This window comes from Maniola jurtina, chromosome 4, assembly GCF_905333055.1.
Source record: "Maniola jurtina chromosome 4, ilManJurt1.1, whole genome shotgun sequence".
Taxonomy (NCBI): domain Eukaryota; kingdom Metazoa; phylum Arthropoda; class Insecta; order Lepidoptera; family Nymphalidae; genus Maniola; species Maniola jurtina.
This window is the reverse complement of record NC_060032.1, coordinates 14,584,677-14,597,825: the sequence shown is the minus strand read 5'-3', so window position 1 is coordinate 14,597,825 and position 13,149 is coordinate 14,584,677. Positions and strand designations below refer to the sequence as shown.

General features: G+C 37.5%; 1 protein-coding gene across 1 annotated transcript in view; it reads left to right on the top strand.

The window, feature by feature from the left end:
- LOC123864129 (hormone receptor 4) overlaps positions 1-13,149 on the top strand; it is a 148,249-nt gene that overhangs the window by 1,346 nt on the left and 133,754 nt on the right. Inside the window, exon 2 of the mRNA XM_045904391.1 lies at positions 3,135-3,221. The gene's annotated coding sequence lies outside the window, so the exon portion shown is untranslated. The remainder of the gene's footprint in view (positions 1-3,134; positions 3,222-13,149) is intronic.

Below are 13,149 nucleotides of genomic sequence, written 5' to 3'. Positions count from 1 at the left end.
GTCCTGGGGTCAACAGCAGCCACGGCGAGTCCGAGCTGCACAACCGTTACATAACTCATACAACAATATTTAGTTACCGAGTCGATAAACACAGACTTTGATAATGATAACTATAGCTAAGTGGTAAGTTAAGTAAGCTATTAACACAACGTTGATCCAAGAGGACATGACTATAATTCGGCTGTTCAATTACAAGACTGAATGCCGCTCATGCCTACTAGAAGGTTTTTTGGGCTGCAGCACAGAGCCCCGTGGCTTAGGGCCCCCAGCTCCCGTTAGACAAAATTTACAAATGTGCAAACTCCGGTCCGCCCCTGCTAGTAGGTAATCCAAAAAAGTCAGCCAAATGAGAGACGGTAGTTGCGAGAGTAGAGGCAAAATTGTAGATCACAAGTGTAGAATAAAAAATAACACCCCCGACAAGTGAAGGTTACAGTAACTAGAAAAGACCTGATAACTTACAAACGGCTGAACCGATTTTCTTGGATTATAGCTAAGAACACTCTCGATCAAGCCAACTTTCAAACAAAAAAAACTAAATTAAAATCGGTTCATTAGTTTAAGGAGCTACGTGCCACAGACAAATACACAGATACACACGTCAAACTTATAACACCCCTCTTTTTGGGTCGGGGGTTAGTAAAACATGCGATATTTTAGGATCTACAATTTTTGTTTGACATATTTTACGATAAAGGTCACCGTTTGGCTGGAAAATGCAAAAATCCCATTTTTGTGAACTTTGACCTTGAATAAGTACTATTTTTTTGCCAATGTGGAATCGATGGGAACTTTTGACAATTCATTTATTTTCATATATTTCGCTCTATGCGAATTATTGAAACCGTGAATGTCTATTTGGACCGTACTATAATATAATTTATATCACATAGTGACAAATGAGCTTTAGGATAGGTACTTATCCGCTATATTTAAGCTCCACGAACGGTTAGGCAGATGCCTTGGGTTCATAGTTCATAGTAACATCTTAAGAATATGGCTTATCTGGGAAACCGGGAAAGAGCTTTCGCATAAGGTTTTCATACCTTCTCTGAGAGATTCCAGAGTAAGCGGCTTTGATTTTGATTTGAAGTGATGCTTCTACATTGCCCAATTGACTTCTAACTGTTATATTATCGCTTGTTGCTACGATGTAGGACCCTGGACGACTAGACTACCAAGATTCCTCAGACCAATTAAGGATAGATAGGTACTTTTCTTGATTGATTAGGTATATAGGTAGTAGATACCTATGAATTTTGTTTAAAAACTTACGTGAAAAGGTGCAGGGTGATGGGTATATTAATATGTTAGTATTAAAAATTGCACTATTCTAAGTGAAATTGTCTGTGCTGGCCTTTTTCCGGAAGTAAAGTAAACTCTTTACTCACTTGACACTTCATACCTACTCGCTTTGAATGAAAATGTCTTCACACTCAGCGCGCGATACAAGTGCACGAATGCCTGTGTGAGTGTGAGCAACTTCAATAGCGCGTCTCCATCGCCTTGCAGTATGAACGCCTTCGTAACCATATCATCATTATTATCAACCGATAGACGTCCACTGCTGTACATAGGTCCCTAGTAGGGACTTCCACACGCCACGGTCTTGCGCCGCATGAATCCAGCGGCTCCCTGCGACTTGCCTGATGTTGTTCGTCCACCTGGTGGAGGGTCTTCCAATGCTGCGTCTTCCGGTGCGAGGTCGCCATTCCAGCACCTTGAGACCCTAACGAACGTCTATCGGTTTTTCGAACTATGTGCCCTGCCCATTGGCACTTTAGCTTCGCTACCCGCTGAGCTTGTGTATTTTTAACCCCCGACCCAAAAAGAGGGGTGTTATAAGTTTGACGTGTGTATCTGTGTATCTGTGTGTCTGTGTATCTGTGTATCTGTCTGTGGCACCGTAGCGCCTAAACTAATGAACCGATTTTAATTTAGTTTTTTTGTTTGAAAGGTGGCTTGATCGAGAGTGTTCTTAGCTATAATCCAAGAAAATCGGTTCAGCCGTTTGAAAGTTATCAGCTCTTTTCTAGTTACTGTAACCTTCACTTGTCGGGGGTGTTATAAATTTTTAATTTACACTTGTACTCTGATTCTTTTATGGGTCTCCTCATTTCTGATTTGATCACGCAGAATAACTTCAAACATATAAGCATAGCTCTCTCTATCGCTCGCTGAGTGACTCCAAGCTCTCTTATGAGGCCCATAGTTAAGGTGCATGAGACGGGTGTGCCCGCGAAATTCAAATTTAATTTGGTTTTTCGCAATTTCTAAGCAAATTATAGGACAAAGTAGGCTTATGGTATTATAATTCCGACAGTGACACTATCATCTTCACAGGATTACATAAAAATCTTAGATACTGCAATTGGCGCTATTAAAGTACAATAAGCCTACTTTGTCGTATTAGTTTACAAATTGCGATAAACCAAATTAAATTTGAATTTCGCGGGCAGACCCGTCGCATGACCATGTCTCGGATCCATATTATGCCATCACTGGCAGCACTACTGTTCGAATACCGAATAGTAGTACTAGTAGACCGTATAGTAATAGTAGTTCGTAACCGTATAAAACCCATTACTTCTTTTGGCTTGACCCGAGAATCGAATCCAAGACCTCATCATTTGCAGTTGGGCATTCTTACCACTAGACCAACGAGTCAGTTGTCTGTATTATAAGTTCTAGATGCGACGTTGAATACGTTGCCCTAGCGCCGCGCAGTCATCGCGCATTGTCTTTTACAGCATTCATTATTAAAGTAATATAATATGCCGTCTAGAAAGCAAGGGAGTGTGGGTTTAATGAAAACTGCCATACCCCTTCCGGGAGAGCCCGCTTCCATCTTAGACTGCATCATCACTCACCACCAGGTGATATTGCAGTCAAGGGCTAACTTGTATCTGAATTTAAAAAAAGCTACCAAGCGATGCCCGCGACTTCGTCCGCGTAGATTTAGGTTTTTAAAAATTCCGTGGGAACTTTTTAATTTTCGAGTATAAAAAGTAGCATAAAATGTCACTCTCCCGTTGCTCCGTTGCGACGTGATTGAAGGACAAACCGAGGAATAATCACACTTTCGTATTGATAATATTAAAAGTAGGTATAATATGTTTCTTCCGTTTCCACAGCAGCGAGACCTCCTTGCCTTCGCTCCCCACCAGTAGAGATGAAGGAAAAAGGCTGAACGGATACCTACGCGGCCTACAAATAACAATGTAAGTTTCTATTTAACTTTTCAATTAATTGTAACTAGCAGATGCACGCGACTTTGTCTGCGAGGAATAAATACTTACTGGTTTCCTGTTTCCGTGATAAAATGTCCTATTTGCAAAATCGGTAAAATTTGGCCAGTGAGTAGGTTTCTCGGTCACAATCAGTCTTCTAAACTGTTTCGAAGGCTGAGCCGATTTTGACGGAATTATCGTAAGCATACGACTATGCTAGGGATCTAGGCTATTTTTATCCGGGAAAACAAAAGGTGCCGACTGCATTTTTAGTAAACCTATATCCACGTACAGCAAGACGCACGCAGAAGCTAGTCTAATTATTACATAAAAAGAAAAGGATTGACTGGTAAGGGGGTAAAATAGGGGCTTGAAATTTGTAAAGTCTACGCAGATGAAGACGCAGACATCAGTTAGTAAACTATAAAATACTTAAGAAAAATACGTTACACGTGGTTTGTAAAATAGCAAATTTAGGTAAAAAGTGTGTTGACTTGACACACGCCCCCTCGTATCGCAGTGAACATGGGCCATTACCCTCACTGAATGATCTATATTAAAGTGAACTCACTCATTGACTCACCACTACCAAAAAAAATTACTCAGGTTTTTCTTGCAAACCAAATTTTGTTAGTAGGTACTTGCGACCTTAAAATATATCACTGAGAACGCTGACCGATTGTATTTCAGTTCATTCATCATGAGAAGAATTAAAGCTTTTAATGGTACCTACATTTTATATTTCTCTCATTCTTTTGCACGCTCATTTACAGTCAAAAAATTATAACTAAAAATGCTAACACAAATATAAGTATTTGTGTTACAATATATACCTGTGTAAAACACTCTTGAAGCTTTTCATTTTACTATTATTATTTTATTGTTACTAGTGTAATTACCTTTGTAATTACCTATAGTTCCTTCCAATAAAACTTTCATTATACTATGAAGTGTTGCTATCTAAAGAGGAACTACCAGCAAGCTTTTCCTTACAGAGAGATACATTCCCGTCTAGATTTTTAAATCACTGGCTTGACTTATAAAGACTAGCTGATTCATCCCGGCTTCGCGCGGTTGAGGCTTTGATCTTCCTCTTGAAAAAAAATTAAAAAAAAATTGGTTGTCTGTAAAGTCGGTTTACTGACGATAGTTGAACGTGACAACAAAGGCCGATTGTGCTTCTTTGTCGCTCGTTCCGCGCTCTCGCTTGCACTTCAAGCCTTACATGGAACGCCTCAGAGCGAGGTAACGCCGCATGAGTCATGTTTTTTCGTGCGTGCAGCCGGCTCTATCGAATTATAAGACGTTGTCACGTCAAAAGAGTTGAATATGTATATATTTGTAGGTACATTTGACACAGGTAGCCCTGAAGTAGCCCTGTCTTTCTTTGATTTTACGTCACCATAGCCTAATATAATATTTGACATTTCGTTGGTTCAGGATCAAACCGAGAGTTCCTTCACTCTACAGCAGGTTCGAGCTGTACGTTGATGACAGTCAGTTTTTCCATAAAAATAACCATAATATTGGAACCATAAACTATTATCTACTTATCAAGTGTCAATTTATTACATAGGATGTGTAAAAGTGAAATTGGACCCATTGATGCTGTTGCGTGCTCTCGTTTTAGATATTATTTAAGCTATAAATGAGCTTTAAACAAAATGATTCCGCGAAACGCATTACGTGGCTCGTGCAGGCTATTGTAGTTTATTTGTGGGGGGTAATAAAGACCATAATAGCGTGTTATGTGCACCGTGAGTATTGTAGCGGGAATAATGCACTGGCGGCAGTAGTTTACGAGGTCTTTCACCCACATAATATAGGTCAGTTAGATTAGCAATGTTCCTCGTAGCGACTAACCAACTTACGAGTTATACTTACTCTATTTTTCAATCGCTACCATGAACATGTAAATGTCAACCTCCGTTCCATCGCGACGTGCGGCGTTTTATCATTGGCATTATTTACACACATACATACACACTTCCTACTGCAGCTTATCTTACATTTTTACGTCAGTAATTTTCGACTGAGATCAAAGTTCTTGTAAGTCTTCTTAAATCTTCTCTTTTGGATATATGTACATATATAAAAGGAAAAGCTAACTTACTGACTTATTAACTGATACATCAACGCACAGCTCAAACTACTGGACGGATCGGCCTGTTTGGTAAGCAGACATCTGTTATGATGTTCTGAAAATTCAGTCCCTAAGGGGGTAAAATGGGGGTTTGCCCAAAAGCCGTTGAGCCAGAGTGAACTAGAGTGAGGGAACTCTCGGTTTGATCCTGAATCGACGATATGTCAAGTATTAGGCTATGGTGACATAAAATCAAAGAAAAGCAGGTCTAGTTTAGGGCTACTTGCGTCAAATGTACTAACATTTGACGCCTGCCAGTGACGTCGAAGCCTCAACGTTTTGTTAGAAGTTCCATAACTGTCGTGAACTGTATACATAGTTGAGCTAAATAACGTACTATCACCGAATTCAAGAACAAACCAAGGAAACAAAATATACCCATTTTGGTTTACCTACCAAGTTTATACCTACCAAAGAAACTCTAGGCGGTATTTTCTTCAATATGTAAAGTGCGTGTCAACTGACAGTCAATCAACTTAAATAACGGTTACACTAAGACACATATTTCTAATTCCACAAGTGCTTTAAGTGTAACAATAAATTGTACTTACTCGTACAATGAAGTGACGGAATTACTAGGCTAACGATTTCCTTAGTTAATCTCTAAGGTCCGCGGCCTCGATACCAGGACTATAGTTACCATGTTATCGCAAATATTATTTAGTTCCATGTGCGCCTTTCATGCACTACATCATAAGCAATAATTCTCATGTTCTCCGTTATAAGTACTATGCGTTAATTTAATATTTCCATTAGTTATGAGATAACAAAGCCTCAAAAGAGTTACTAATACTGCGCCATGGAAAAAAAACGTAAATGCACTTGTCGATTTGACTCTACCTTCAATATCGCTTTAGTTTTTAACCCCCGACCCAAAAAGAGGTTTGTTATAATTTGGATGTATGTATCTGTGTATGTCTGTGGCACCGTAGCGCCTAAACTAATGAACCGATTTTAATTTAGTTTTTTTTTGTTTGAAAGGTGGCTTGATTTAGTGTGTTCTTAGCTATAATCCAAGAAAATCGGTTCAGCCGTTTGAAAGTTATCAGCTCTTTTCTAGTTACTGTAACCTTCACTAGTCGGGGGTGTTATAAATTTTTTATTTACACTTGTAATACATAATATAATTCGTAGCTATATTGTGTATCACTTTTGCGGTCATTACAAGTTTTAGGACTAAAGCCAAGACATGTTAAGTTCACTTTACACGGTGTGTAAAGTGAACTTTTCTGTCTGTTCTTGATTCTGTCTGTGTTTCTTCATCCTGTTTCCGCATGTTTGTGCGGAAAGGGAACAGGATGAAGAAGATGGCGTATGAAATCCGTTCTCGATCATATAAATAATTACAAATTAAATAATAGAATACACGTAATACATAATCGCGCGACAACATTATATTTTACTAATTAGTAATTTAGAGCCTCGAAAGCTCAACGGTTGAGGAGCGGACTGATTTCCGAAAGGTCAGCGGTTCAAACCCCACCCGTTGCACTATTGTCGTACCTACTCGGCACAAGCTTTACGCTTAATTGGAGGAGAGGGGAAAGGAGAGTATTAGTCATGATTAGCATGGCTAATATTAAAAAAAAATTGAAATGAATAGAATAACGGTTATTGTCAGTCTTATCAAGCGTCCCTTTATTGAAGACGAGGTGGGACACTGTGTCTAAAGACTAGTTCAGACTACATTAGTGTTTAAGTCAAGTAGCAAGTAATTTAGTAACTAAACGTATCTGAACACCGAATAGATTAAATTTTTGTTTTTCAGACACGTTTAGTTACTAAATTTCTCGCTACTCGACTAAAATACTAATGTAGTCCGAATTAGCCTTTAGTTGACAGTCTTCACTTTAGACGCGTATGCAATATATCTACCTCTTTTTATATATATGTTTATATTATCGTAGGTAGTGGATGAAAACCTTCACGTTAAATGAAATGTAGGCTAATGTGCGCTATAAGAAGTGAAAATATTTCAACATCATTAAAACGGTTTTACCGGTGGCGCGAGGGTGTGCTGTCAAAAAAGATTTGTAGTGAAAAATGTTCAGGCCTCCAGACTAGGCTGAAGGCTTGTCCCACTTTCAGGGGTCAGTGCCCGATCGTGAACTCCGCACTGGTCGATCGTCACCGCATTTTTATTGCTGGACTTTTTCTGAATACGCTCAAGAATCCGCCATATGCGTCGTCAACATAACAACCCGTGGAAAATAATAAAGGGGTTTCATTTTCAACAATAATACAGGGAAACATAAGCAACTGAAATCACGTACCAAACTATTTGTGCAGGATACTCAGTGGGTAGCAATAGGTATTTTGTGCCTACATGATGATGCCCGCTATGTGAACTCTTTGATTTTCCGGGATATAAAGTAGCCTGTTGTTCTAGCTACCTTTGCAGCAAACCTCAAAATCGGTTCAACGGATGGGTCATTAAAATTGTGTTTTGGTATGCTTTGAAGAACCAAAAAATGAGTTTATCTTTGACTTAATCATCAGGTTTATAATTCAAAGTAAACTAAGTACAGATAGACTATTTAATTGTCTGACAACTATAATAAAACTCCATCCATCTATATTCCTAAATCACGTCACTTAAATTCCTAAGTCAGACTTATTAAATCATTATAATCATTTAAAATTAAAAAAATTTAATACACAAAAAAAATCATAATATCTAAATGTGTTTTTGGATGAAATGCAAAAACCGTTATTTAATAAAAAGGTTGAAAAGCCGCTAATGATTTCATTCTAAAAAGAGCTGGCCACCGGCTGCGGGTGAACTCAGTCCACGCCATGGAGTCAACGCCCGTGAATGGTATATAGGTCAACTGAAGGCGCCTCCGCGTCTGAATTGTGCTACTTTGGCAAATCACCTCAAAACTCATAGAAAACTTTTTAAACTGGCTTCTATTCAATTCCTCAACACCCATCCTTTCATTACTTTTACGGACCTATTATGATGTTATCAGAACCAGTTTTTGCAATCATAAATAATTCATAATCCACTCGCACGAAAGAAAGGGGTAAACCGAATATAATTTCATGCAAATCAGTCTAAAATTCGCCGGGTTGAAGTTATGACTGACAAACATTGTTACTACACGGCAAATAATAACATTTGATATCTTTTCGTTACAATAGCTCTTGCCGAAGGACCCACGGCAATTAAGGCTGCCTTCACGTTGTTTCCTCTACATTAAACCTTCGCCAGGCAAGATATCCTTATTTACTGCAGCTGCCACGCATCGCGAAGCAGTGAATACTTAACCTCATTAGTTGGTTAACTGCATTATAACCCGTCAATGTTGGAATGCCGAGTCACTTGAGTGATAGCGAAGGTGGGAGATGGCTTCCTTGTCTAGTTGGGTTATAGTGATGCATAGTGTGGTCGGCTGCTGCGCGCGGGCAAAAGGGAAAGTACTCGTTTCCTGCTCGCACGCGGAAGCTATTAGTTGGTACTTACACGTAACTGCATTTCGCGACGAGCCATGCACCCGCGCCGCTCGCTAGGTTCCACTTATGTCATTTAAATGTCAAAAAGTTATCTACCTAGTTCATTATTTAGAATCTGTGTTAGCTGTTATTAGTGCGCTGTTTTCAATTAGATAAATATTATTTATTTAGCTAGACATTACTATACACATATTATACTATATGTCCGATAGTTTTTGCGTGAAAGAGTAACACACATACACGCACACACGCACGCACACACACACACACACCCAAACTTTCACCTTTATAATATTATTGTGATATAGGTATCAGTGGCGAAGGGTGCAGATCTGAAAAAGGGAAGCCGGAGCAAAAAAAGATCTGACCTAACAGAATATCAGCACCGTCGTCACTGATGTTTCTATGGTGCTTAAAGACCCAATTTTACCATTAATAATATAAAAAGCACTGACATTTTGAAAACCTTTGTGGCTTTGAAAAAAATCTTTCAATACATAGCTGTGAGATACATCCATGCTTGCTTGCTTTATTAAATACGACCCATAACCCACACGGAATTGAAAACTATAATCATTTTAGTCTTTAGTTTAACACATACCTACACTAAACAAACTGAAACTAAATCACCGTTAACTTACACTTATTAGGTAGTTATTAAAAATCACTAACCCCAATTTATTATAATATCAAAATCAAAGAATCACTAAACTTTAAATTCAAGCACGCATGTATGTTTCACGTAGGTAAACGAATGTATTAAATCACCCTTAAAAACAAAATATTAAAATAGTAGTATAAATAAAAAATTTAATTTGGAGGTACGATAAGCCGGTGAGCATCGGCTTATGAACCATATTTATCTGACCTGTCAGAGAGACGAATTCGTATTCGTTCCGGGGCCACTTTAATTGGTGGTTCCATATTGGCGACCCGTAGAGTGAGACAGACTTAGTTCGCTTTATAGGGAAATGAAAGAGATGGAATACTAAGTAGTAAGCCGGGATGGTTACGGGTTATCGAAGCTATTTTCTATTGATGATAGATTTTCCCTGACACTTGTAAATTTTTAGGCGTCAAATTTGGTACGGTAGCATCATTCACTCTGGTAGCCTGCATGATAATAATCGAACTTTTGCCCTACATTTGTCACTAAGTACGTAGTGAGTGCTTACGTTATATTATGCGAATTCTTAAAGGGAAGCCGATTGGAATCGGGTTACATGGACATTTCGCCACTGATAGGTATCTTCCTGCCGTAGACTCTACGTAGCTACTAGCTACATATTATTACGTAGTACAATCATTCCTACGTATATTCCTATATATATACGAATTATTCCAAGAAATAAGTGTATTGTATACGTATTTTCAATCACACTTACATAATAATATAGGTATATAATATTATTGTGGGACTTCACGGAGTTAGAAGCACGAGTGTTCCGCAATGCACTTTCTCTACTGCACTTGGTCGGAACTAGCTGAAACCTTGCGCAAAGTGTTATGTGATTTCTATTGAACTTGACATGAGTTAGTCATAATATCGACAAGCAAATAATAATTAGTTACAGAAGAAAAACCTTTTGACTAGCGAAAGTGTTCGTTGTTGTATACTTCATTTAGAACTTGTAAATTACAAATAAAACTCGTTAAACACAAGTTAAACGGGAATATTATGAATCAAACTTACTTCAAGGCTTAAAGAGTAATAAGTATATCAAGCACCTAATATTATAGATGCAAAAGTATGTCTGATATCTTTTCACGGCTTATTCCTATTTTTAACTTATTTTAACGAAATTGGATATTCAGAAATAAACTTGCATCATGGACATACATACATAATAACATACATACATATTACACAACATATAGAACATAGTAGACTACTGAAAAATCAAAAAGGTCCCACGGGATTTTTATAAAACTTAGATCCAGTGGACAAAGTTTCTTATATAAATTGTAAAATATCGTTATTTATACATTAAAATAATGTATAAAGTAGGTACAAAATATGACACATCTTTTACAAAGTAAGTTCGATCATATTAGGCATCAATATTACGAAAGCTCGTCTAACCTTGTGCAGTGAATGCAAAATTGTTGGCAAGTTTCACAGGACTTGTATTGTTTCATTTTTGTTACATAAAATTAAGTAACTACATTTTAGTATATAAATAAAATATTAAAGATAGATACTTGCAAATGAGTAAATAAATAAAGATAGCTTGGATTCATTTTGATAAATCAAAAATATTATTCATAAAAATAAATAAAAATCTGTTTTAGAATGTACAGGTAAAACCCTTTTACAGGATACCCCACTTGGTATACTTAGTTATCTTATTTTGAAAATTGAAAATATAAATTTATTCCTTCATGAACACATTTTAATTTTTTTTATGATGTTTTGCAGTTTTCCTTTATCTACTTGTGCTGTAAGACCTAGGTACCTACCTACCAAATTTCATGATTCTAGGTCAACGGGAAGTAGGTACCCTATAGATTTTCTTGACAGACACGACAGACGACAGACAACAAAGTCATCCTATGAGGGTTCCATTTTACGGTACGGAACCCTAAAAAGAAGAAAATATTGATGTGTCCAAACTTCTAACATGAAATTTGTGAATTCTGTAGAAGGTTTACGAATACCCAGACTCTAAACTAAAATGGCAGGTCCGTGCCATTCTTTGTGGTGCTATCCTTTTCCATAAAAAATATTGCACTATAGGTATTTAGACCGTAATTTAGTTGAGAGATTGTGTACAATAAAACTGAAGTGGGTTGTCACCTTTAAAAAAATCATTACACATAGGACAATATATACTTACCTACGTTTGAGTATGGCATCAGAGGTTCAACGCCTCGTCAAGTGCGTAAGTCGTAACTTCTTGTTATTTATTAAACTGATTCTGGTAAGTAATTAGATGGCATAGACAGTTATAATGAAGATTTCGTGATCTCTATTATAGCAGTGTGGACAAGAGTGTTAACAGTAATTAACACAATATAGTGGACTGTCGCATTAAGAGGAGTTTATTAGTAGTGCGCTCCAAACAAACGTAGTTTGTCTTTCATTTGCGTAGTAACCAATCAAACTCAATGTACAGATAGAACTAATAACAGTTATGTCTGCGGTTATCCAGATTTCAGTTAAAATATTTTTTCAAAGTTACACGGTCTCAAGAATTTACATACAAATCTTTAAAAACGTGTAACTTTAAAGCTAGTTATTTTTGACAGATATCTGACAAACTACGTACAGACATACCTAGATATTAGTTCCTAGAACGCGTCTACAAAACAACATCGAGTTTGATTGGTTAATATTAATAATATCCAAATGAGAACCAAAGTAGGTACCTTTCAAATATGGAACGAGTGACGGAGAGACCACCACTGTCCGTTAACATTTTCCCGAACATAATAGGTACGCTTGGATGCTACTTCACAGGTTCAACATCTCGCTAGGTGCGCGTTGGTCCAACTCCTTGCGATTTTTTAAAGCGATTCCGGATAGTAATTAGATAACACAGACTGTTTCAAATGAAGACTCCGTGATTTCTGTAAAAGTGTCAACTGAAGTGTTAAAACTTAACAGTTAACACACCTAGTGGATTGTCGCATTAAAATTTTCCCGAGATCGTACCTATAATACGGTTGGACGCGACGTCACAGGTTAAACACCTCACCAGGTGCTTTCCAACTCCTTGCGATTTTTAAAACCGATTCCGGAAAGTAATTAGATGACGCAGACTGTTTTAATATAGTAGGTACCTATAGATATCTAATTCTGTAATGAGGATAGGTGTTTCCTCGTATTTTCTAAAGTATGGGAACTGCCAAATCACTCAACGACAGTATCATTTAATTTTAAATTTCTCTTGACTTATTTTGAAAAAATAAATAACTAGGTCCATCTGTAAATAAATCCTGACGGACTGAGGAAGTAGGTATAATTATTATCATCATGATGAAACCATTGCCAGCTCACTACTAAGCACTGGTCTCCTTTTAGAGTGAGAAGGTTTTAGGCCACAGTTCGCCACGTTAACCAAGTGCGGTTTGACAGTGCAGACTTAACACACCATTGAGAAAATTATGGAAAACTCTCAGGCATGTTTTCTCCCGAATGTCTTTATTCACCGTGAAAGCAAGTGATACCTATTTAATTGCTTAAAAGGCACATACTTATATCCGAAAAGTTAGAGTACCCAGGGATCAAAATCGTGGGCGAGGAAGTATTGTCCGTATAGTAGCCAGTTATAGGTAGAGATAAAGGAAATAGGTACCTATTGTTATAGCTAAACATTT